Source organism: Camelus bactrianus, chromosome X (genome assembly GCF_048773025.1).
Source record: "Camelus bactrianus isolate YW-2024 breed Bactrian camel chromosome X, ASM4877302v1, whole genome shotgun sequence".
In the NCBI taxonomy this organism is placed as follows: domain Eukaryota; kingdom Metazoa; phylum Chordata; class Mammalia; order Artiodactyla; family Camelidae; genus Camelus; species Camelus bactrianus.
In genome coordinates this window covers 58,004,243-58,029,691 of record NC_133575.1, presented here as the reverse complement: position 1 = coordinate 58,029,691, position 25,449 = coordinate 58,004,243, and the positions used below count along the sequence as shown (strand labels likewise).

The 25,449-nt window shown below is 41.1% G+C and overlaps 1 non-coding gene across 1 annotated transcript; it reads left to right on the top strand.

Annotated features, from left to right (window-relative positions):
* Positions 1-6,028: 6,028 nt before the first annotated feature.
* On the top strand, positions 6,029-16,568 carry LOC105081275 (uncharacterized). The gene is made up of 4 exons (XR_012504879.1): positions 6,029-6,500; positions 7,975-8,074; positions 13,045-13,104; positions 14,384-16,568. It is a non-coding gene; the product is annotated as an uncharacterized LOC105081275 (transcript).
* The last annotated feature ends 8,881 nt before the right edge of the window (positions 16,569-25,449 follow it).

Below are 25,449 nucleotides of genomic sequence, written 5' to 3'. Positions count from 1 at the left end.
GGAGAGGACAGTGCTCAAGATGGAAATTTGGACGTATTCCATGTTTTGATGCTTTGCCACAATTCATCTCCTTTTAGCCACTTTTCTGACTCCTCAGGTACCTGCTTTGTGTGTTTTGTCTAGAGTCTTTAGTTGTAATCAGCCGGAGAAATAGGGAGTAGTGGGCTTACTCCATGGCGGCCAGAAACAGAATGTCCTCACCAGAGTTTATGGAGGATAAAGTCCAACTGTTAAGTTGAATTAAGCTGGTGGTCTGAATTCACATTTGGAGTCTAGATTCTGTGTGAACTTATAAGATACTAAAATGGTGAGTGGATTATTTTAAATGAGTGTGTCCTAAAACACACTAAAATCCTCCTGGGTTCCACCGAAGGTCAAAACGTAGGAGCAGTGACTGAAACGTGGAAAAAAAGATATAATCCAAGTGAACGACTAAACCAAACCTAAAACCAGACATGGGACAGAAGTGCTTTCAAAGGCAGGCAGGTGGCACAGTCTCCCTGCAGTGGGAATCAGAGGTTCCTCCCTACAATAGTGAAGGCTGGCATGTTGTTGCTTCTGCCCTCAGCTGAGATAATTCAGATGCTAGTCCTTGTGCCTGGGTGTTCCTTGTGGGATGATATGAATAGAATTCTCACACTTGTTCCATAGGAACTAGAGCACATGGGCGTGTACATTGGCTTACAGATGTTGTATCTCTACTTTGCATGATGCATAGGGGTTTATACAAATTAACTGGTTTTCTGTAGCGTCCTCTGACAGGCACTCAGCCCAGATCGCAGTATTCTTCTGATGGACAAAAAGATTGGCACAGAGTCATTATTTTCTTCTAATGTAACTGCAGAACTACTTCCTGGTGAATAACAGTGTCTATTGCTTTAATCCTAAAAGCAATTATAAAACATGTAAGTTATCGGGGACTGGAAAGCACCCTCATGACCTCATCAGAGAAACTAGGAGTTAAGTGTCCGGCTGTCCATCCCTGCATGCATGATATTGTGACTCCATCCATCTTCCCATCCAAAAAATATGCTTTGAGATCCTCCATAGGCCATGAACTGAACTACAATCCACATCACACTAAAAAATCTTTGGCATCATCCTATGAGGCAGGCCAAGGAGCACTCTGAAAGGAACTTTTTCCCTAATTTTGAAATTCTGGTCTTCTGTGGTCTCTTCTGGGCCCAATTGCCTCCTTGACTTTTCTGTGATGTATTGATCTCCAGCTCATGAACAAAAGATTTCAGATGCAACCAGGCTTTTTACACATCTTTCCGGATGATAAATCACTGGGCTTCCTCCTACTGACCAAGAGGAAATAAATAGAAACTATCAGGTACCAAATGGCCACATGTCCATCTAAGTGGTCCTTTTCAACTCACATGCATCATGGAGCAGGAAGTGCAATATCTAAAGCCTTGTTCAAAAAGGTACAACCTGGGGGTCAGTTTTTTTTCTTTTTTTAAGTGTCAGTTAAGTCTCCCGCTGTATTGAAGAACCACGTTACCATCTATTTGATCATTTGGCTTATCACTAGGTAAATTTCCAGCCTGATTTACCTGAAGAGAGGGTATGTTTGTTTTTTCTGGTCCTAAGGTGTTCGGATTAGGGCTGCACCTTCATTTTGATGAAGATGGTTTAGTGTAGGTTTTTTTTTTTTCCTAGATAAATAGTTGTAAATAATTGTAGATAAGACTCTAAACATAATGCAATGTCCACATAAGACTTGATGGACATCCACATGCCAAAAATAAAATCTAGACACAGTCTTTACTTACTTCACAAGAATTAATTCCAAATGGATCACAGTCCTAAATGTAAAATGCAAATCTATAAAACTCCTAGGAGAAAACATAGGAGGAAATCTAGCTGATGTGTGGTTGACAGTGACTTTTTAAAAACAACACTAATGGCACAACCCATGAAAGAAAAAAAATCGATAAATTGGACTTTGCTAAAATTAAATACTTCTGCTCCGTGAAGGACACTCTTCAGAGAATGAAATGACAAGCCACAGACTCAGAGAAAATATTTGTAAAAAATATGGTGATAAAGGACTGTTGTCTGAAATATAGAAAGAACTCTTAAAACTCAAGAATGAGAAAACAAACAACACGATTTAAAAATAGGCAAAACATCTGAACAGACACCTCGCCTACTAGGATATACATAGGCAAATAAGCCTATGAAATGATGCTCAATATCATACATCATTAGGAAGCTGAAAACTAAGACAACAGTGAGATACCACTACACACCTAATCGAATGGCTAAATCCAACACACTGAATATATCAAATGTTGGTTGGAGACTGGGGCAACAGGAACTCTCGTTTGTTGCTGGTGGCAGTGGAAAATGGTACAGCCACTTTGGAAGACAGTTTGGCAGTCTCTTACACTATTAAACATCCTCTTGCCATAAAATTCAAAAAATCGTGCTCTTCCAAATTTACCCAAATGAGTTTAAAATTTTGTCCTCACAAAAACCTGCACATGCATATTTATCTAGCTTTAGTCATAATTTCCAAAACTTGGAAGCAACCAAGATGTCCTTCAATAGGTGAATGGATAGACACTGTGATACAACCAGACAATGGTATTTTATTCAGTGATCAACATAAATGAACTATCAAGACACAAAAACACATGGCGGGCCTGTAAGTGCATATTACTATGATAAAGACACCAATCTTAAAAGGTTATATAACATATCGGTCCAGCTACATGCCATTCATGAAAAGGCAAAATTTTATGCAGACAGTGAAAAGATCAGTGGTTGCTAGGGGTTCAGGAAGAAAGAGGGAGGGATGAATAGGAGTCCAGTGGATTTTCAGGGCAGTGAAACTACACTGTATGATACTGTACTGGTGGATACATGTCATTATACATTGTACATATGTCAAAACCCACAGAATACAAATCAAAGAGTGAAACTAAACGTAAAAAATACACTTTAGCTAATAATAAGGTATCAATATTGGCTCATCCATTGTAACAGATGTACCACACTAATAATGCAAGATGATACTAAGGGGGGAAACTGGGTGTGGGGGTGGGAAGATATGAGAATCATCTGTACTTCTTGCTCATTTTTCTGTAATCCTAAAAGCACTGAAAGAAATAAAGTCTCTTAGTTTTTAAATAAGCATTGAGATAAATGGTAAGCAAAAATTTCAAAAGATAAGCAGTGCCTTCCTTTCTTTCATGATCTGGCTTTTGCCTACATTCCGGTCTCACTGACTCCCCCTTGTGTACCTTACGAAGCAGTCACTGTGTTGCTCTGGGGCTGGAAGGAGTGCTCTTGAGCACACAGGTGTGCGTGCATCTGTTCATGCACAGGACCATTAAGACAAGCACAATTAATGAGAACCACACTTCCATGTCTGTGCGTGGCCTCTCACAATACATCCTGTGTCGTAGTTTCCACTCCTTTGTTTCTTTTTCTCTTGAGTCAGATGGATTAAGCTTCAGTTTCCCTGGTAACCAACGTTGGTGTTTTATCTCAGCCTCTGGTCACAGAAAGAGAGCGAGATGGAGAAAAGTGCTTTCCCATCTGTCCTGGCCCTTCCAGCTGGGCTGTTGCCTGAGCTGGGTGATCCAGGGAGGATGAGCAGAAGAATGTCACCAAGACAACAGAATCCCACACCCATGTCCAGCACTGAGGCCCTTGTCCCTCCCCATCCCTGTATGCTCGGATCTAACGTGAGAATGGGAATGCACTTTGGCTAAGAGTGAAGGGATAGATGTGTGGTAGAGGATCCCAGGAGAGAAGTGAAATCTTGGGAGCCTTCAGAAAGCACTAGGGGAGGGGAGCAGAGTCACAAAGAAAGCATTGTGTACAGCACTGAGATCCCAGGAGACAATGAAGACTAGGAAAGCAGAGTGGCTCTAACGTGGAGTTCTGTGATTTTCTCCAGCAGTACACAGTGCTACAGCCATTTTCTGAAGCCAAGCTCTGTGGCTCAGCCTGGACCCTGGCTCAACCCTGGAAAAAAGGGTTCTGAGTTGTTAGAGGAGAATGGAGCCTGGTGTCACTTGTGACGGGCAAGGTTGGCCTTGAGGAGGCCCCGCTCACCTCAGTGACAACTCTCACCAGTTACTCCACTCTGTGTGTCTGTGTGTCTGGCCCCCCTCTTCCTTCTGTGTTCCCTTTTGGGAGTGGTTCTCTTTATGGGATGTGAAACATTGTCCTCGGGTAAAGGAGAGGACGAGGCAAGGATGCCCCAACCTCCTCCAACACGGACTGATGAGATGGTGGGCAGAGGAGGAGCTGGTGGGGATGGTGTGCTGAAATCTCAGACTCACTCCCACTCCACAGACCACATGGGCACTTTGGTTAACTCATTCTCTCTGGCTGATCTGATCTGATCTTTATCATGATGGCCCACTCTCTGGAGTGAATATGAAGGGGCAAAAAAACCCCACTGAATTTATGGCTAATCTGGTTAAATGTAATCTGATGTTATCACATAAATGGTTCACTCAAATAAATGCTGTCTGTTTTGGTGAAAATGCTGTCTCTCAGATTTCCACCCCACTGCCCTGCTCCTTTCCAAGGTGGGGAAGGGGCATAAGCATTGCAAAGTTTACAAGTCTCCTGGGTGATGTGGGAAGGGGGTTCTGTGAAATTCTTACACTGCCCACAGTATCCTTGGTGGTTTTGAGGGAAGAATGATTTCCTAGGTCCAGCTGATGAAGCTGACCTGCACCACCCACGTGTGAGGCTGGCTAAAATTACTTTTCTTTCTTTCTTTCTTTCTTTCTTTCTTTCTTTCTTTCTTTCTTTCTTCTTTCTTTCTTTCTTCCTTTCTTCCTTTCTTCCTTTCTTTCTTTCTTCCTTTCTTTCTTTCTTTCTTTCTTTCTTTCTTTCTTTCTTTCTTTCTTTCTTTCTTTCTTTCTTTCTTTCTTTCTTTCGTTTCTCTCTTCTTGGTGGACACCTGGTGCTCCCTGGCTGACTCAGCCTCAGCCACTCTGCTGGCACCTGCAGACTCCTCTGCATCTGGGTCTCATCCTCCATCCCACCCCTGGGCAAGGCTGTCCACTCCACAGCCTCAGCTGCAGGACCATCTAAGCCCCTAGACAGTTTAGGCTTCCCTCATGGCAGAACCCCTGGCTCTGGACTCAGCCAAATTCCACATTCCCACTTCAGGCAATGAAGCCTCTAGAGATCCCATCACCACAGCAGGAACCAAGATCAGTTCCAGAAAACTAAATTCCTAAACTCCAGGCATCCTTCTGCCCACTTTATAGACGATGGAATAATCCAGAAGAAATGGGGAATGGGACGATTCAGGAAAAAGGAATGATCATTGCAAAAGCCTTCTCCTTGAGAAAGAGGAAGGGTCCAGGATCCAGGTGAAGGGCCTGGCTTCAAATGGGATCTGGTCACGTCCTCCAGATGGGCAGCAGAGAATACAAGTGCAGAACCAGTGTTGGCAAGTGGTGAGACTTCCCGTCCGATCACTTTTGTATTCTCAATTACTACTGAACATCGTGAGAAGAGTGGATGCTGGTGCTTGTGGAAGGCTATAGTAGGTAGAGGAGAGAGAAGCCACAGGTGTGGAGGGTGCAAAGAGGTTGTCCATTTGCCAGGGGAGTAGGAAGGAGGGAGAAAGGAACATATGAAGTATGTTTGAGGGGAGAATTTATAGCCTTGAGTAAGCTGAGTACTGAGGGGCTGGTGGATCCTGAGGAAGGTGGTGGGCTCGGTGGACTGGAGGCCAGTCTTAGAGGTCCTCCAGGAGGTTGAAGGCTGTCGGTGCAGGGGCATTAGAGAGAGGGAGCTGGACCCAGGGACACCGTGTTGGCGGTGATGAGACAGGAATGCTAGAAACGGACATCATGAGGTTCGCAGTCTTTCCTGATGCCCAGGGAGCGACCGTGGGCAGGGGGATGCTCGAGTGGGGAAGAGGAGAACATCGCTGAGGACAGAGAGGCCGCTGGTTGACCCTGTGAGTGGGCACCGGGATCGCCAGGACGGATCCGAAGAGTGAGGGCTGAGAGGAGGACAGTGTGTGTGCCACGACGGGACAAGCGCTTTCATAGGCCTGGGGTGGGTGGGAGGACAATGACCAGGGGATTGGTACGGGCCCTGCACGTGGGGGTGCTAGGCAACGGGCGACAGGACCAGGACGTCACCGTTCCGTTCCCTTAGCCAACAGTTCAGTCAGGGTGCAAGACGAAACCTCCAGGGGAACCGGGCAGGGAGACTGGCACGGACCTCACTCGGCTCCCGCGCGCAGGCCCAGAACCCGCCCATCGGAGCGTAGCCCCGCCCCCTGAGCCTGCGTCTCCGGGGCGCCCGGACTTCCTGCCGCTGTTGCTATGGTTCCGGGGGCGGGACTAGAGAAAGCTGGCGTGTTGGGGACGGTTTTTCAGGGCCATTTTGGCCCCTTCCAGTCCGTCTCCGGACCTCACCGTTATCCCACCTTACTTCTTTGGCCAATATCGCCAGGGCCACTTGGCCCTGTATTACTGTATTCTCTGGTCCTAGATATAAACGTAAGGCCCCAATTACCGACATGCTATTGCAATTAGGAGCACAGTCACTGGACAGCAAGCAGTGTGTACAAATGGAGTCTGATCTGACTGCAGTGGCCTTTTTCTTACCAAGTCCAGCTAATATTTCTGAAGTTTCTTTGGCTCATATATTTGAAAAAAAAAAATAGCCCGTATTTTCTTCCAAAAAAAAAAAAAAAGTTCTCTTTTAACTACACTGTGCACAAATTATCTGAATTAATTTGTACTGACAACTTGTTTACCATAAAGACATCATTTGATTGGACATGCAGCTCTTCTGTTAAGTTTTCCTCCTGTAGGGCTTCCTGGAGGGTCTTGGGCCAGGGCTCAAGAGAACTTCCCTTCCAGTTCTACGTCTACCAGCCTTACTTAGCTTACTCTGAGTCACTTTGCTTCTTTGGGCCTGCTGTTTCCTCAGTGTTTAGAAAGTCAGGCTAAGTTAGTGGGTGGTACAGGGAAGGAGGTACAGGAGAGGGTGTGGTGAAAGAGCCTGTGTTATCAATACAGTAACTCCTCTTTTTTCCCTCATTTATTGATTTTTTGTTGTTGTTAAGAAAAGAGTTTCTTTAACAAAGAGTTTGAAATCACTACTTTATACTCAGAGATAGGAGGAAGATTGGAGAGAAGTGGAATTATAAAAATGAGTAGACTCAGCCATCCTTAGGGGTATCATGAACTTACAAGTACTCTCTAAGAAGATGGCTTGGAAGAATGACTGCTTAACTATAGGGTGACAGCAAGAAGTGTATTGTCAAGTGCTGTAATCTGATTACTTACTGAGAGGGGACTTGGGCTGAAGATGTAATCTTACCAACCATTAACAATATTTTTGAGGGGCCATATTTCAAGTTAGTAATCAGTCACAGTCTCATGATGACTATCTAGTGCAGTAAGCATTATGTCATAATGGCCACAGTGACTGGCTAACAGCACACCTGGAAACTCTTTGCAGCATTTATTTGAACCTATACCACTTTCACAAGAACGTTAACAGGAAAGAGGCACTGGCAGCCATACCTGTCTTAAGTGTTATCATATGGAAGGGCTTAAAAATCACTTAAGCTGGAATTATAATTTCAGGGAATGAAGACAATGAACGTAATTAGGTAGATTTTGAGAACGTAGCTGTTAAATTCTTCCTGTTCTTATTTTATTCCCAAGAGTCATTTAAAATTAAGAAGCTAATGTTTCAAAATGAAATTTAGAGCTTGACTTTTCTTAGAGTTCCTGTTTTATATCTTCCCTCTTGGTGCCTGGTGATGTACTCTTCTGACTTTAAATCAACGGAGTAGCAGATGATGACTTGTATTTCCTCAGACAAGATTTCAAATCTATATCTATATCTATATCATCTATATCTATATCTATATCATGTTGCCACTGGCTTGCAATTCAAGTGTCCAAAAGGTCGACTGTTGGATGATATTCTCTCCTCTCTCTTGTGGTTTATTTTCAGGAAACGAAAAAGGAATGACAGCAAAGAGGACAACCACTATTCTCCCCAGTCCAAAAGGAGCAGGAGAAACCCTGTGTTTCAGGAGTCTCAGGATGCAGAGGTAGGAATATGATCGGATAGCCCACGTCTATTTCAAACATTCCTGAACTTAACTTATCCAATTTGTGTCCTGCACTTCAAAGAAGTGCTTCATTCCAAGAAACCTTCATAAAAGTGTTCTTGCTTGATTGCAGTGGCTTTTGATCTGGAGCCCTTAGCCATGGTGTGTAGTATCTCACAGATGATGGAGGGGAAGCACAGGAAAGACTTGGCTAAAACATAATCAAGAAGAGCTACGTCTTAGACTTTCCTCCTGTCATAGGAGCAGGGAATAATAATCTTACCCCCTCCCTTATTTTTAGATGGAAAATAAGTTTTCAGATATATAATGGTGTGTTACTGGCTAGAAGGAGATTCTTGATTTCTAGCTGGGAAATGTGAAAATGAAATTAAGGCTAGGGGAGTCTGGTGATTTGCAAAGCTTTAATGGTGCTTGAATGGAAGAACCTGAATTTTAATAACTTGTGGTCATTAGCATGATATTGTTTTAACTGAGATATCGTTTACTAGGAGAGCATTAAAGGAACCTTGTTAAGTCCTTCTGGATGAATCCTGTTAGTTAATGAGTAAGTAGTGCTCACTTGTCCCTTTTGTGAACAAGAGGCGAAATGATTATCAGTCTGTGTCCTCTTCCTGGAACCTGTACGCAGGTGGTGATAGTCCCAGATCCTGGGAAGCTATTTGGATGGGTAAATTTTAGCTAGATACAACTCATATAACTTGCTCTCTTTGATGCTGGCCTTTTTTGTTGAATATCTTGCCTGTATAGGAGTATTGCTCTTTTTTTTTTTTCCAACCTTACAGCTTTACAAATGACACCACCACTTTTCCTGTAAATCTGTCCCCTCGTACATAAGTATAAGCCTTCTAGAAAGGGCAAACACAAGGACACTAATGTTTTTTGTCTGTCCTAGTTACCAAGACCATTCCTTTTTAGTTTTCAGATTACCAAGTAGTAGCAAGAAATCGAGAGTGAAAAAAATGTGTAGATCTGTCTTTTTTTCTTCCCTACCTGAATTGGAAAAGATTTGATATCCTAATGCTAGGAATTCCAAGGGAGCAGCAGAAGGAAGATGAATGAGAGAACAATAGAACCGGGGGCCCCCGCCTATGTTTAAAATTAGAATTCTATACATCCACGCCCCCCCCTTTTTTTTTTTAACTGGTAGGAGCTGTCTCTTTGTCAGGTCTTGTTTAAATGTCAATTCATATGACACATGGAACATTTGGCATAATTTTTGAAAAATGTTTTCACTTAGGTTGTTTGTACATTTGGGTCATTCTCATCGAATTTAATTATACACATTCTGAGACACAGAACTGCTTTGGGAGATCTTATTTCAGATGAAACTGTCATTGAACAAAATAATGGTTGTTAGTATGTTTTTATAACCTATGGCAAAATGGTAACTTCTGAAATTAACCTCTACTTAAAAGGTACATTCAAAACGCAGGGACCACCCTTTCCAAAGATGGCCTAATCTGTTACATGCATTTTATGAAACCTTGTTCATGTTGTATATACCAAGAAATCTCAAGCTGTTTTATATTGTAACTGAATGTTAAAATTGAAGTTGTTTTAAGGAATTAAAGCTACACACACACACACACACATGTTTTTCTATAGATGTTTTGTTTGTTCAAATCCCATTTACTGAGTTGAAACGAGGTGAAGTTGTTTAAATTGTTTTGTACTTATATAGATTCTATGATAAGTATAATTTTTGAGTTGGAAAGGAACTTAAAACTCAATATCTAGTCCAAGTTCATTTTATGAGGGAAACTGAGCTACAGAAAGTATAAATTTTGTATCCCATTGACACAGAGAAGTTAACACATGAGTACCATCGCTTTACTAATTTGGAAAGTGGTTGTAATTCAGCAGCCAAATTGATTTGGTATCTTATGGTTCATAAAGTTCTGCAGTATCTCATTGGTGTGAGTGAGCATGAACTTTTCATTGTTGGTATGTTGCAACTTTGGAAGCACGTACTTTTAAGTGCTTGGATGGACTTGGTTAGGATCATCTGATTTGCTGAATCTAGTTTCTGCAGCTGCCTTAGAATAAACATCATATTATGATGGCAAGTATGGAATATGCAGTACAGTTGAAAAACGCTTTTGTTCTTGGGGTTCACATAAATGAAAAGCTCTGAGGCATGGAGGGATGGAATTGAGAGGGAAGCTAGGGCTTAAAGGAAAATAAAATACTGGCTTAATCTGCTTTTACAATTAAGGAGAATTACATAATTCTGTGTTGTAAATATACACATGTATTCCTGTTCTCTTTTGATGAAGATGCTCTGTAATTAATATTCCTCCTTGTCTCTTCAGATTCAGTTTATCCACTGGTTCTTTCATTTGCCCGCTAAGGTGCTCTTTCCTGTTCCTAACTCATTTTGGGCCTACCTTACTTTTCTGTGGAGATGATTGATCTCTTCTCCCCTTTACCTCCCAGCTGTAATCTGCTTTCACTGCCTGTTACTTCTTATTCCCTTCATGCAACTACTCACTAAAAGTTGGTTCCTCAAACCCCACCTACTACTCTTTAACGTGCCAGGAGTGGCCTAAGATCTTGCTAAATTGTTCAGCAGCTATTTATGGAGCACCTGCTACTTGCCAAGCATTGTCCTGGGTGGTTGGGGTCAACATAGCTGCCTCTGTCATTTCCTCAGTGACTCCTCCTAGCCTACTTTTGATGTGTATCAAGTGTATCCCTTCCTTCACATTTCCTCCATCCTCGTTCAGGCCTGCTTTGCCTCTTGCTTGATGTATTGCAAAATTTCCTAGGTGGTCTCTGTACTCTCATTCTCTTTCTACTCTGTTCATCCCTAGAATCCTCTTCCTAAATGTATATCTGAGCATATCTCTTGGTCTCAAGTACCTGTTCCGACAGACTTCTCAGCATGACATTCAAGGTTCTTGATAACCTAGCCCTTTCTTCTCTTGCGTATTTTATCTCCCACAAACTCCTCCCTGGGAAGCCCCAGTCACATCATATTACTAGCCATGTCTCCTCGAAATCTCCTCTTCACCCTGCTTGTGCTCTTATTGTTCCCCCCATGTGTCACATCCGTCTTATTAATATTCTCCCCATCCTCCAAGGCCCAGTTCAGATGCCATTCATTTCAAGGAGTCTCTCCTGTTTCCCCAGCCAGTATTCGTTGCTACATCCCTGCCATTGCAGTAGCTTGACGCTGTCATCCTCAAAGAGTTCTTCTTGATTGGGCTCAGGAATTAGCCGTTGTTCGAGTCCCCAAGTATCCCCGGCAAAGTACCTGGTTGTACATAGTAGGCACACAGGTATTTGTTTGGATAGTGGTTGGGCATCAGAACCACCTGTGCCTACATGAGGTAGCCTCTCAAAGATGAGGCCCTGGCATGTGCACGTGAATAAAATAAATAAAAAGCCCCATGGGCAGGGGGTGGTTCTGATGCTTATCCCCAAATATAAGGTGTTATGGAAAAATCTCTGCTGGACTCAATTGAAGGAAGCTTCTTTGGTTACAGAGGTAACAGGCAGATTTCATTGCGACCCAAACTAATCTAAAATCCTGCCTTTTCACACAGACCTAGACCCCAGGACTTTTATGTGACACTTTTGTGAATATCATCATTAAGTGAGAAACCCTTGGTCAGGGTCTTTATAAATGTAATTTTGTTTTGCGATGTACTTGCATTTACAAGGGTTTTGGTTTTGCAGCACATAGGCCTGTTCTCATTTGCCTTGCACAGATCTCAGCACTAAGCTTCTACTGAATGGTCGGAGGAAAAAGAATGAGCTTTGTAACTGAAAAATAGGGTAAGCACTCTGATGAGAAGTTTCTTTGAGGAATCGGGGAGATAGTGAAAAGGATTTATGTTTTATGGGTCTTTCCCAATCTTGAAATATTTAAAATCTCATTTCTCTTCCGGTAAAAGAATTTGCTCTCTTTCTAAAATCAAATGAAATAAGGAAAATGATTCTGTGCTAAGGTAGCAGTTTTGAGTGTCAAAACCGTACACTATCAAGGAGAAACCTTTTCATCCCAAGCACTCTGGCAGTAATAGAATTCATTAAGCGAGAGATATGTCACATGAAGTACATTCGAAAGGGTAAGATGTGACAAGGCCCAGGGTTGTATAATATAGGCCATGTTTATTAGATAATGAGCACCATTGGCATAGAAAATGCTAGTGGGATGTGACATGATGTTTGAGGTGTTCTTTAGCAGTGTAAAGGAAATCTCATTTATGGCATCACAGTTCATCTTAACTCTTTGTTTTGAAGTCAAAAGTAACTGAATCGAAAAGCAGGAGATTTCCCTTGGTTTTGTAGTAGCAGTCCCTAGGCCACTTACTTGCAAATAAAATAAATGTTTTTCACAAAATAAATACATTTGTTGTGGATGCTTTAGAAAGTGAAAATATATTTGAAAAACTAAAAAACAAAGATTAAAAAAGGATCTAAAGTCTCAAATTATACACACACACACACACACACACACACACACACACACACACACACACATATGTATATGTAAAACATGACATCGAATCAAATGATGCCAAGGATATTCACCCATATCAGTACAGATACAACTATATCATCATTGTTAATGGCTGACAAAATTGCATTGTATGAATGGATGCACTATAATTTAACTGCTTTCCTGTTTGGGGGCATGTTTCTGATTTTCAGCTATTAACAACAATGCTGATATTATAAACAATGTCACAATGAACATTGGTACTTATGTCCCTATACAAGTGAGTTTTAAAATATTTTAAATGAACTAGAAATTGGAGGCAGATCTATTTTTTTCTTAACAATTATTCTGCATAAATCTCTTCTAGCTTGTTAATTTTAATGTACTATTTCATAGCCTAGTGCCACCTAGTGTTACAGTATACTGTAAAATGGATATGTTGTCATTTGAGATGAAATTTGATTCACCAGAAAGTAATTACAGTTCTTGCTTTGTTTTTCAGACAGTACCTGTAATGATAAATAATAAGGAAGACCAACTAAGAGGAACCAAAGTGTGTGTGGTGGGTGTCTTATCCAATGTAAAACCTATTTATTTTTGAATATTCATAACTGCACTATTTTATGCCAGTGGAGGTTTCAGATTTTTACCCTTAGGCTAGGAAAATCATCTTTTTGGAATTTTTTCGAATAGGCCTTTACATTAAGTCCTGAAGTCAATTTCACTGCTGTTGGTGATAACCATCATATCTGGTTCCATTGGCTCATCCTAACTCTTTCTCGGACAGTTCTTTTAATGTGTGTTTCTAACTGCATAAAGATGGACATAAGTTGTCTATTAGGACCTGTGGGCAGTGAGGTGTATGACCTATGTTGAAAAGCTCCAAAAGAGCAATGGGCCATGACCATTCTTGGTTTAAGTCTCATTAAGGTTACCTTTGGTAAAGCTTGCATATAAGAAATTCAATACCAAAATTGTTAAGTATTGTAGTTCAAATGTGGTTCCTTCTCATTACCTTCTCCTTTGAGAATCCTAACATTGGAAGGGAGGAAATTCTTGACGATGATTGTTTTCAGGAATCCCTAGTAGTTTCTCTAATATGATAATGACTCTGAGTCATGTTAGTTCAATTAAAAAAAAATTCTTAGGTGCAGACACCCACACATACACCCCCATATCTAATCCGTATGTGTAGAGCAACGATAAGTACTAGTCTTAAAAATGCCAATAATTAACATGTAACTTTTACAAAAAGTATGTCGAGTGCCTTTCAGGATCTGTGTGTAGCCTTGTGTTAATATAGGAGGACCACATATGCCTACTATCAGGGGATATGTACAGAATCATCAGAGGTCTGTATATGTGTGTGCATATATGTATATAAGGATGCATAACTGTATGTATGTACCAATTTATTTCTTTTATTTTAGCTTGTGCCCAGAATCGATCTTATTCTTTATGGACGTACATTTACTGCATTCTGTAGCATTGATTGATGCTTTCCCTTGGAGGGTGAGAACTTGATAAGTGCAACACACAGGGACAAAGGATTTGTGAAGGGATTTGAACTCAGAAGGCCTGTGTTTGAATCCCCACTCTGTCACTTCCTGGCTATGTGACGCCGGGCAAGTCAGTGGATCTCAGTTTCCTCCTCTGTAAAATGGTGGCTATTAATCCCAGCTGAATTCTGGGGCGGTTGTGCTGTGAGCACAGATTGAAATACTTTAAGTGGCTGTAGTTTTCTAATCCCTTAAGGCTTTGATGCTGCTGTTCTCCAAGATGAATAGGAAAAATAGTGTAATAGCATAATACTCATTCTCTTCCTGTTTTTATCCTCCCAGTCGTCAAGCAATGATAGTGACAGGAGCAGCAGCAGCGTTAATATCCCAGAGAGAGTAACTGGACCAGAAAGTGGCTTAAACCAGGTGGTTGCTGACCCCAACATGAGTACCCCTCAGTCCTTATATGAGGAGTACGCACTATACCAAGGTCCTTACTCCCACATTAACCGGATCTTAAAGGAGGCACACTTCAACAGCCTGCGGCAGCGAGGACAGTGTCCAACATGATGAACTAGGAGCTCCTCATTCCAACCTAAAATTTGTTTATAAAGGCAATTGCACACAAAACAAAGACGTCTGTTGACTTTTCAGTCTGTCTTTTAAATAACAGGTTGATGGACAGTTGTTTTAACTTGGGTTTTTGCTGCACTTTTGCTATTTCAAAGGGGACCTGGAAGCACTTTTATAGAATTCTTTTCAGGTTGGATGTCAAATTTATGAGGAAACCTCACATGCAGGTTGAATCCATAGAATGTCCAATTCAGATTGCTTTACAAATCTGTCAGTTAGAAACCCTAGTCAATTGTCCTTTTAAAATGACAGATCTTCAGTCGAAAAAATGTAATAGGCTAGTAAAGAGTGTGAAATTTTCACGAAGAAAAAAAATTACTGTTCCAAAGCAGAAATAGCTGGATTCAGTCTTGTAGTGAACTGAACTGCCACACTGCCTCTCAGAAGGTAGATGTCTTATTGAAATTACTCTCAACTTGCAAGGGGACAGTTAGACCCAATTTAGACTGTATAAGTGAAATCTCCCCTCTAGTAACTGTCTCCACTCTTTGTGTTTCTAGAAAGAATATTCCTAAGGCTCTTGTGTACTCAGATACCGTCTGTATCATTAATCCTCCAGAGTGTGCATTTCAGAGTTAGTAGAAAGCGTTGCACAATTCTGTCAGACAAGAGGTACATAACAGCTTTCTGTCTTGAAAACAAACCTGTTTAATTATTAGTAGTTTATGTGATCTCATTTACAATTCCACCTGTTATGTCTAGAGCTAAAGCTGATAATGTGTAAGCTACCTCACTCAATGTCTAAAGTTACAAGAATTGTTAAACTGGTTTGGACAACCCTCTACTTGCTGTTTCAAAGACCCCTTTATGAAGACTAGGGGGCCAGCAAATGTCATTGAAACTGCAAAGGTTGGTGCGGCTTACAGACAGTGGCAAGGCACCATTGAAGAAATAGGCAGTAGTAGTGTTTAGTTAGCCAGAGATGGATATGTTCCCATGTTCTTTGGTTATCCTAGAGAGCTAATCACATTGACCACTGGTTACAAGGATGTGCCTGCTTCTTCAGCAATGCACTGTGTCAACAAGGAACTAGGATGTATCCAGTTTTGTGCCCTGCAGAATGCCAGAGGTAGATTGAAAGGAAAGTGCCCTCTGGTCTAATAAGAACCTCTTGCATGTTCACACCATTCTCTACACTCTAAACTTGGAAGCCCACACAGCAGAAACAAGCAGACATGAGAATTAAAGGTAGCTCTAGAGAGAGGTCTTTGCCATTTGTCAAGATTTGGAAAAGACATAAAATAACAGATTGAGTAAAAGAAGAATGAGATTTGATGAAGTCACAGAGTTAATATTTGAAAAGGAAAACTGTTCTAGGAAAAGTAGAAAACACACACACACACACACACACACACCTCTCCTTTCCATGGTTGTTTCCTTTAGTATGGATAGGATTTTAAGGTCTGATATAAGTAATGGGGTTTTAGTGTTACTGGGGAAAAAGTCACAGCACCATTGGCCTCAAACTGGTGGGGCAGGCATGGGTCCATTTATTTCTCAGTTACACAGTTTGTGTAAGAGTATTTTTTTCTGTGACTACTGTCCCCAAAGTTAAAAAGCCAGGTATTTAACAAGAAGCATTTTGACTTTTTTGGCTATCATTTTCACTGTAACAAAAAGCAAACAACCAAATACTAAAGGAGACAGCCTGTTGGAACTCTCAAACCACAGGTACACACATGATTAAGAAACAAGATTATACTGTATAGCACAGGGAGATATATACAAGATCTTGTGGTAGCTCACAGTGAAAAAAAAGAGGGATGATGAATATATGTATGTTCATGTATAATTGAAAAATTGTACTCTACACTGGAATTTGACACAACGTTGTAAAATGACTGTAACTCAATAAAAAAATGTTAAAAAAAAAAAAAAAAAGACAGAGAGAGAGGAAGGAAAAAAATACCCAGGAAGAATTCTGCAGGCTGAAATACGTGGCATGGAATGAAAATAGAGCATATATTAAAAGTGCATTGTTTTACATGCTGCTGTCCAAGTTTCCCAACCCCATTTGCTGAAGAGACTGTCTTTATTCCATTGTATATTCTTGCCTCCTTTGCGAAGATGAGTTGACCAAAAGTTTGTGGGTTCATTTCCGGGCGCTCTATTCTGTTCCATTGGTCTATATGTCTGTTTTGGTACCAATACCATGCTGTCTTGATGACTGTAGCTCTATAGCATTGTCTGAAGTCTGGGAGAGTTATTCCTCCAGCCTCTTTCTTTCTCTTCAGTAATGCTTTGGCAATTCTAGGTCTTTGATGGTTCCATATAAATTTTATTATGATTTGTTCTAGTTCTGTGAAATATGTCCTGGGTAATTGGATAGGGATTGCATTAAATCTGTAGATTGCCTTGGGCAGTGTGACCATTTTAACAATATTGATTCTTCCAATCCAAGAGCATGGAATATCTTTCCATTTTTTAAAGTCTTCTTTAATTTCCTTCATCAATGGTTTATAGTTTTCTGTGTATAATTCTTTCACCTCCTTGGTTAGATTTATTCTTAGGTATTTTATTACTTTGGGTGCTATTTTAAAGGGGATTGTTTCTTTACTTTCTTCTTCTGTTGATTTATCGTTAGTGTAAAGAAATGCAACTGATCTTTGAACGTTAATCTTGTAACCTGCTACCATGCTGAATTCTTCAATCAGCTCTAGTAGCTTTTGTGTGGACCTTTTAGGGTTTTCTATATATAGGAACATGTCGTCAGCATATAATGACACTTCTACCTCTTCTTTTCCAATTTGGATCCCTTTTATTTCTTTCTCTTGCCTGACTGCTGTGGCTAGGACTTCCAGGACTATGTTGAATAGGAGTGGTGATAGTGGGCACCCTTGTCTTGTCCCAGATTTTAGTGGGAAGCTTTTGAGTTTTTCACCATTGAGTACTATGCTGGCTGTAGGTTTGTCACATATAGCTGTTATTATGAAGCTAGAACACTCCTTTACACCATATACAAAAATCAACTCAAAATGGATTAAAGACTTAAACATAAGAGAAGATACAAGAAACCTCCTAGAGGAAAACATAGGCAAAACATCATCTGACATACATTTCAAAAATTTTCTCCTAGAAGAAATAAAAGCAAGAATAAGCAAATGGGACCCAATGAAACTTACAAGCTTCTGCACAGCAAAGGAAACCAGAAGTAAAACAAGAAGACAACCTACGGAATGGGAGAAAATTTTTGCAAGTGAAACCGACAAAGGCTTGATCTCCAGAATATATAAGCAGCTCATACGACTCAATAAGAAAGAAAATAAACAACCCAATCCAAAAGTGGGCAGAAGACCTAAACAAGCAATTCTCCAAAGAAGACATACAAATGATCAAAAAGCACATGAAAAAATGCTCAATATCACTAATTATCAGAGAAATGCAAATCAAAACTACAATGAGGTATCACCTCACACCAGTCAGAATGGCTGTCATTCAAAAATCCACAAATGACAAATGCTGGAGAGGCTGTGGAGAAAGGGGAACCTTCCTACACTGCTGGTGGGAATGCAGTTTGGTGCAGCCACTGTGGAAGACAGTGTGGAGATTCCTCAAAAGACTAGGAATAGACTTACCATATGACCCAGGAATCCCACTCCTGGGCTTGTATCCAGAAGGAAATCTACTTCAGGATGACACCTGCACCCCAATGTTCATAGCAGCACTATTTACAATAGCCAAAACATGGAAACAGCCTAAATGTCCATCAACAGGTGACTGGATAAAGAAGTGGTGGTATATTTATACAATGGAATACTACTCAGCCATAAAAACCGACAACATACTGCCATTTGCAGCAACATGGATGCTCCTGGAGAATGTCATTCTAAGTGTAGTAAGCCAGAAAGAGAATGAAAAATACCATATGAGATCGCTCATATGTGGAATCTAGAAAACAGAAACAAAAACAAACAAACAAACAAAAACAAAGCGTAAATACAGGACAGAAATAGACTCACAGACAGAGAATACAGACTTGTGGTTACCAGGGGGGTGGAGGGTGGGAAGGGAAAGACTGGGATTTCAAAATTGTAGAATAGATAAACAAGATTACACTGTATAGCACAGGGAAATATACACAAAATGTTATGATAACTCACAGAGAAAAAAATGTGACAATGAGTGTGTATATGTCCATGAACGACTGAAAAATTGTGCTGAACACTGGAATTTGACACAACATTGTAAAATGATTATAAATCAATAAAAAATGTTAAACAAAACAAAACAAAACAAAAACTAAAAGTGCAGTGCCACTGAAAAATCTGAGAAGGCAAATTTCCTTTCAGTTCCTGCCCATTTAATGATATGAGAGACGAAGCTATCACTGTGACAAAACATTGGTATTTTTTCATGGTAAGTAAAATCTTGGTATAACAGTTGCCAGTGTAAACCTATTTTTTCTAGTAAATGCAACATGTAACCTCTACCCTGTCTTCTTCAGGTTATCTAAACCTTGGCAAACTAAAATATATTTTCATTATGAGGTTACTTGATAGTGTCAGAGAATGAGTGGAACTGAGCAGAACCCTGTAAGGCCCCCCAAGTCCAAAAGCCCCTTTAGGTCCCTGCCTCTTGTTTGTAGAAAAGCTGAAGTCCCCCGGGCCTCCCAGAGTCACAAAAGAGCAGACTTGAGCAGTTAATGATTAGGACAATAGAGTCACAGATATGAGGCATATTCCTGAGCTTTTTACAGGTACTATAACTGCCACCAGAGAGAAAAAGCCAACTGCATGATAATCAGACTGTAGCCATGACGTAAGCTTCTCCATCTTGAGCATTACCAAATCTATGGCTAGTACAATTCCCAAAAACTGGCCTTAAGAAAATGAGATTGGCACCACTGCTCATAATAATCTATATCTTTGTGGGCATCAGAATCATTGTAGCTTGTTCTGCCCATATGTGTAAGCATGTAACTAAAATTGTCAGCAAAGAGATGCTACAGACCCATGTCAACATCTTCCACTCTAAGAATACAACACCGTATGTCGGCATGAAGAAGTTACAGAAGGTGGGCCTTCCTCCCCACCCCAATTCCCATAGAAATGGAAAAAAAAATGTCTGACAAGTGGGGATTTGTACACAGCATGTTACCACTTCCTGTTTGTCTATTTCTGTTCCCCTTAAACCTTAATCATAAAAATGAGATCTCTAGGTCACATATACCCTAACTTCTGATTTTTGCTTTACTGAGGGTTCACAATGCCTTACCTAACCTGTGGATTCCTTTCCTGGATTAAAAGGACTAAGAATGAAGAATTAAGTAGTAATTAAAGTGATTAAAGAATGAATGACTCTCTACCGCTAGCTACCCCTTAGTAAATTTGCAGACAGACCACGGAGGGCAAGGTAGCATCCAATTGCAGGCAGACCATGTGGGCATGATAGCTTCAAAAGGAAGATCAGGAAAAGTCAACAGGTCTGCTTGCAATGGAAAAATAATGAAAAATCTAACCTCCTACTTTAATGATTAACTGAGATTGTTTTCCCTTTTCCCTTTAAAAACTGTCAAGGCTGAGCAGAATATTCAGAATTGGTCTCAGGACACGTGTCCACCTTCTCCCGTGATTGCCAGCTGTCTGATTAATGCAACTTTCCTTCCTACAAACATTTGCCTCTTGATATTGGCTTTTGAGCAGTGAGCAGTCAAACCTGAGTTTGGTTACATGAGCACGTTTTAAAACACTGGTTAGCTGAAGCTAGTAAGTTCTTGCATGTGTGCGTGCGTGTGTGTGTGTGTGTGTGTGTGTGTGTATTCCTGCTTTTAAAGCAATGTTAATACATCTTGTCATTCAGTGATCAGTCAAAGATTTAAAGGGGAGCTGACTGAGTCATTTGGTGGAAGACGGAGGACAATGAACAGGGGTGAGCCTGTTGCTGTTTGTGCTGGCCTGGTTTTTTGTGGGGGCACTTCTAGTGTTTGACCGAGCCTTTTGAGTGCTTGTTATGCTCAGTAGAAGGGGGTGAAAACTCCATGATAGGGTGAAGGAATATGAATAACATGAACAGGAAGTTTCAGGGTCCAGCCAACATGTCCTTTAATTCATTTACATGAACTGACTGCACGCCAGTGGTAGTATATTATTGCAGCTTTTGGGAGGGAAATATACTGCTCCAGACAGTGAACTGGTTCATTGAACCAGTCATCAATACAAACAGAACATGGGAGAGAAGAAACCGAGCAAACTAAAATGCTCATCATGGTATTGCCCAAGTCACAGAGCTTACTGTTTTGAGGCTCACTGGACCAGAGGACTCCTTGCATTTGGAAGTGTCTGCATCAGGAGAACAATGTGGAGCATGAGGCTATGACAATTGGAGTTCTGTTTGCTTTACTGACTTTCACAGCTGTGCCCTAGATTGTCAGAGCAAAGTTGAGGTGGTGCACATCACTAACTAGTAATGAGTGCGTTGCCTTATTCTGCATAATTGGAAATGCACCTGCTTTCTGAACTTAATTCTCTGTCCCCACTGATTATGAGGAGTGTCTTGTTCTATGGGTGTAATAAACATCTTCATACTCTGCACAGGGTAGAGATTAATGTCTCAGAAGCAAAGGCTTTGAAAAATCATATGAATGGTTTAAGTACTTAACAAAAGTTCAGTTTTTGTCCTTTGGTCTTAGAATAAAACCCAAAACTTAACATCAGGGAGGGAACCCAGCCCTTCAAAACTAGATATCTCTGCTATGAAGGAGAAGAAATTTCAATGAATATGAGGAGAAAGAAGAAGAGATGTCTGTGGAGTTTATCCAAAATTAGGAGAATGAAGAAGAGGAGCCAGGTTAAGTCAGGAGGTGAGATTGAACCCTCTCTTAGAAATGTCACTAAAGAAATAGGAATATAAAGTGAGAATAGAATGATTCATAGAAGGTGAGGTAGGAATGGAGCCTGGGGAGTGAGAAGCTGCCCTTAAATGAGAACCCACTGTGTGCCACACACAATGTGGTTTCCTCACTATAATCCTGAGGTAGGTGTGGTGTGGATTCTCCACTTCACAAGCAAGGAGAGGGAGGCTGGCAGCAAGTTATCCACATGACACCATCTGACCCTGAAGAAACTGAGAGGGGCTAATGATTTGCTAAAAGGCACATAGTGGGTAAGCAAAAGGGTCAGGGTTGAGTCATCGGCCAAGAGGGTGGAGTAGAAGGACGCTGGTAGCTCACCCTCTCCCACGAATACACCGAAACTCACATCCACAGACACACCCAGCCAGCCAGAGCACCTGCTGAACTCCGACAGAACATCACCCTCTTCAAAAGACAAAGACGCCACAAATCTGGTAGGAGAAAAGGGAAAAAGAAGGAAGAAAAAGCAAAACAGTGCAGGACTGGCCGCACAGGGAGGGAGCGGCAAAGGGGGAATAGCACTCTTTTGCTGGGTCTCCCCCTCTCCAACGGAGAGGTCAGCAGGATGGAGGGGGAACCTCTGAAGCTCAGATCTGTATGGAGCACCCCTTGACCGAAAGAACTAAGGTAAATGGGCACAGAGGGTCTCCACAACCCCTAGCCCTAGAGGCAAAGTGACAGTGGGGGATGGGACAGGCTGCACAGAGGCAACCCCTGGGGACTGCAGGGTGCTGCTGCTGCACGCCGTGGATGAGTGGGTACACAGGGCAAAACAACCTGAGCCCTCCATAAAACAACACGGCTGATGTGCCCTGGGGGGGAAGTGTGCCATAACCCCTATCTCTGAAAACCCACTGAATCAGTTTTCGGGAGAAGAGAGGCGGGGCTCAGCCACAGCCCCCATATCTTCCGGTGCTTAGCACCCAGGCGGGGGCGGGGTTGAAACCTGAATCCATACCTAAGGGCTTAGCAGCCTCAAAGGTGAGATGGAGGCTTGTTTACAGCCCCAGGCAAATAGGATCATTCTGCCCTGGTACCTCTGAGAACTCTCGCCTCCAAAACGAACGAACAAGGAACTCAGTTCTGGCACGGAGCAGGGGCAAGGTGGTTCCAGCGTCTTCCCCGAGCTCGCCTACAGATTGGGCAGCTGCACAGAACAGGGGAGCGACTGGCGCCAGGAGAGGGCAGGTGGCCACCCGCCTTCCCGGCAGGAGCACAGCACCTGACCTTGGTGCTGGGAAAAGGCGTGACCTGCCCCCCTATCTTGCCCAAGAGCAGCATCTGACGGAGACATCGGGAGTGGGAGTGGCCCGCCACCTACCATGCTGTTGGGAGGGGGCGAGACCTGCTCGCCTACCCTGTGGGATCGTGGCGTCGGAAGGGGGCGTGACCCACCTGCCCACTGAGTAAGAGCACAGCACCTGACCGCAGCGTTGGGAGGGCATGTGATCTGCTTGCCGACCTGCACAGGGAGCAGCACAGACCAGGGGCGCCAACAGACGGCCTCTGGAAGCAGCGAGCTGAGTTCAGCAGCAGGGCGAGGACAGAAAGACCTCTCGATAAAATCATGAAGAGCGCAAGGTCTCCACGAGAACACATTCCCATTTTTTTTCGTTTTTTTTTTAATCTGCTGTATTTCCTATTACCTTTTTAAATTTTAATTTTTAAACAATCGTATATGTCTCCAGTTTTAATCCCTTTAAATTTTTTCTTTTAAAATATTTTTATTATTATATATTTTTAAAATCCACCTCATTTCATTTTTATTTCTCTTGGTTTTGATCTCCTGTTATTCATTATACTCAGGTTTCAAATATTTCTTTGTTCTTTTCTACATTTTTTTAAGGTTTTTAAAAGACGTCTCAACTCGATAGCTATTTTGCTTCAACTTGTTCTTCTATTATTGATTATACACTGTTTCCAAACCTTTTCTTTTCTCTCCGGTCTTTTAAAATTCTCTCTCTCTCTCTTTTTCAAGTTTTATTCCAGCTTAGGCTTTAGATAGATAAATAAATAAACTCCTTAAGGACCATAATAGATAAATGATGCTCTATAAGCAACAGTGCCAGAGAGATACGAGCAAGATGAAGAAGCAGAGGAACCACCCCCAATTAAAAGAATAAGAGAAACCCCCTGAAAGAACAATCAATGAAATAGACATTGATGGCCTACCAGATCAAGATTTCAAAAAAGGAGTGATGAAAGTACTAAAGGAACTAAAAAAGATAGTGCTTAGAGATATAAAATATGTCAAAATGAAATTGAAGCTATGAAGAAGAGCCAAGAAAAATTGGCAAACTCATTTGCTGAGATGAGAGCTGATGTAAAGGCTGTACAAAGCAGGCTAGATAATGCAGAGAAACAAATAAGTGACCTAGAAGACAGGAAAACAGAAAGCACCCAATCAGAACAGCTGAGAGAAAAACAAATAAAAACCAATGAAAACAATATAAGGGACCTATGGGATAATAAAAAGCATGCCAATCTACGCATAATAGGGGTTCCAGAAGGGGAAGAAAGAGCAAAGGGGATTGAAAAGGTATTGGAAGAAATCATGACTGAAAACTTCCCAGACCTAAAGAAGGAATCAGGTATCCAAGGACAGGAGGTTCAGAGGGTCCCAAACAGGAAGAACCCAAACAGACCCACACCAAGACATATCACAATCAAGATGGCCAGATTTAAGGATACAGAAATGATCCTAAAGTCAGCAAGAGAAAAACAAAGAGTGAGTTACAAGGGAACCCCCATAAGGCTTGCGGCTGATTTCTCTACAGAAACAGTACAGGCCAGAAGGGAGTGGCAAGATATATTCAAAGTCCTAAATGAAAAAAAGATGTAGCCTAGGATACTTTATCCAGCAAGGTTATCCTTTAGAATAGAAGGAGAGATAAAGACATTCACAGACAAGCAAAAACTAGAAGACTGTAGCAACACTAAACCCATGCTAAAAGAAATATTGAAAGGTATACTGTAAATAGAAAAGAAGCAGGATGCTGCAGAAATGAGAAACTCATAACTGGAAAGGTGATAACTACCATGAATTACAAATAGAATAAACATGAAATTGTAACAGAAGACATCCAAATCTTTAAGAGTGGGTGAGGGAAGCAAGAAAATAGAGAGTATTTATTTCTTTACTTTAAAAAAAAATTTTTTTTTGTTCTCAGTAGGATGGTTTTGAGATTATATTACTATCTGCTTAATACAAACAGTTATAGTAATGGGTTAATAGACTTACAAAAAAGGGTAACCACAAGCCAAAAACTTATAAGTGAGTTCCCAGAAACTAAATAAAAGCCAAGATAATACAAAGGAAAGTTTTCAAGCCACAAGAGGAAGAAGAAAGGAACAAAGAGGAAATACCAAATCAACTGCCAAAATAAGTTCAAAATGGCAATAAACACACATCTATCATTAATTACTGTAAATGCTAATGGACTAAATGCTCCAGTCAAAAGACATAGAGTGGCAGACTGGATAATAAAGCAAGAACCTTCAATATGCTGCATACAAGAGACCCACTTTAGGGAGAAGGACACATGTAGATTAAGAGTGAAAGGATGGAAAAGGATATTCCTTGCAAATGGAAAAGCCAAGAAAGCAGGTGTAGCAATACTGATTTCAGGCAAAATTGACTTTAAGACAAAGGCCATAAGGAAAGATAAAGATGGACATTTTATAACAATTAAAGGAGTGATACAAGATGAGGATATCACACTCGTTAATATATATGCACCCAATATAGGAGCACCTAAGTACGTAAAAAAAATTACTGACAGAGATAAAGAGGGAAATTGATGGGAATGCAATCATAGTTGGAGATTTTAACACCGCATTAACATCACTAGACAGATCTTCCAGACAGAGAATAAATAAGGCGACAGAGAAATTAAATGATACAATAGAAAAATGAGACTTGGTG